Below are 1663 nucleotides of genomic sequence, written 5' to 3'. Positions count from 1 at the left end.
GTTACTTGAAAAAAGTAATCGGATTACTCGTTACTGCCAATCTCTGATCAGCACATTATAACATAATGTTCAGTACTGAAATAAGTATATGAGCAAAATATGTGCTCAGCAAGTGAACTGATGGAATAACTGTGTCCTGGAGGAGATTCACTCTACAGCTGATTATACAAAGTGAGATATTGTACAGAGAATCCTCCTGTTGTGAATTGTGAATGGTGCAGACAATAGTGAACAGATCATCAGATACAGCAGCTAATAGCTGAGTAATCACAGCAGCTTGAGAGTTCAGCTTGTCTTGGCATTGAAGTCTAAATGCTCCGGTCTCCACCACGGTGCTCGAGAGCTGATATGAGGTGTTTGCCTTGCTCTAAATGTGGCGCTGTGCATTATAACATGATATCTCCACTTTCATCTTGTCTGCATAAAAGCCTTTGTCAATCTAAGCCATGCTGTCATATTTGTTTTCGAGTGCTGAGGCTCTAACCCTCCAAACAATAAAAAACGTACTTGTTTAGTTTTTCTAACCGTGTTGTCATGAATTTTAACATTTAAATAACTGAGGCCTGTAGAATTTATTGCCAAGTTTCTGCACAAAGGAGAAATTTGCTGTCATAGTGCAAAAAACAAACAAACAAATAAACAAAAAATATTAAAAACACACACAATACTCCAACTAACTACAGAGATTAGAGTAGAAATTTACAAATTAGAAATTAAGGAATATGTAAACGTTATGATGGGTATAAAATTCAGTAGAAGATGATGTGCATAGTATTTGCACTGAATCGTTTTTGGGTTTTTTTTACCATTTTGCTTCACAATAAAAGTGTTTGCTTCTTTTAATGGTCTGCTATTGGCAGTTAGTCACATTTTGATTATTAAATGAAACATATTACATGTTATATAGAAAGCATAAAATAAAAACTGAACTAGTATTATATTTTGAATTTCTGGTTCTCATATATTGCTTTTGTACTCGAGCATTCAAACAGCAGTAGTGCTGGACTTTCACAGGACACGCGCTTGTTTTCATACTGCTCTGTCTTTCTGTGTGCGGCACAACAAAATCAACACTCAGGTCTTAATGGGTAATAAAAATAACTACAGGATAAAACACTCATTGTCCACAGTATCAATACCAACAGTCTTCACTTCTTCCAGGTGCCATAACTTCATGCAGCACTGCTGCAGGCAGGCACATAGCCCTTCATTACTACCAGTGTCTTCCTAACAATGAACAACACATTATGAAAAATGTTAAGAGGACACTAAATCTCATGTTAAATGTTAACATGGCTGGTGTACACGTTAATGCTAGCTGTAATATTTTGTGCCTAAAGGTCTGAAAGTCCCAAATTGAAACACAGCATTGAAGCATAAAACTACCAAAGAGAAAGTAAAACAAATGTTGTCTGTTTTGTCTTTTTGCACATCCTAAGACAAATGTATACCTTGCAATTATCTTTTTGCACTGTCAGACTTCTTAAAACAGTGTTGTTATTGATCTTAATATTCATATCACTCCAGACGTTATAAAAAAAACAAAAAAGTTCTTTTTTTAAATTTTCAGTGGGTTTTTTGTAGGGCTGCTCAATTAATCGAATTTTAATCACGATTACGATCTGGGCTTTCAACGATCATTAAAAATGACTGAGCCGATTAT

The sequence above is a fragment of the Pundamilia nyererei genome, unplaced genomic scaffold, assembly GCF_000239375.1.
Source record: "Pundamilia nyererei isolate P.nyererei 1_Seehausen unplaced genomic scaffold, PunNye1.0 scaffold00053, whole genome shotgun sequence".
NCBI classification, from domain to species: Eukaryota; Metazoa; Chordata; class Actinopteri; order Cichliformes; family Cichlidae; genus Pundamilia; species Pundamilia nyererei.
Note: the sequence above shows the minus strand (reverse complement) of the source record.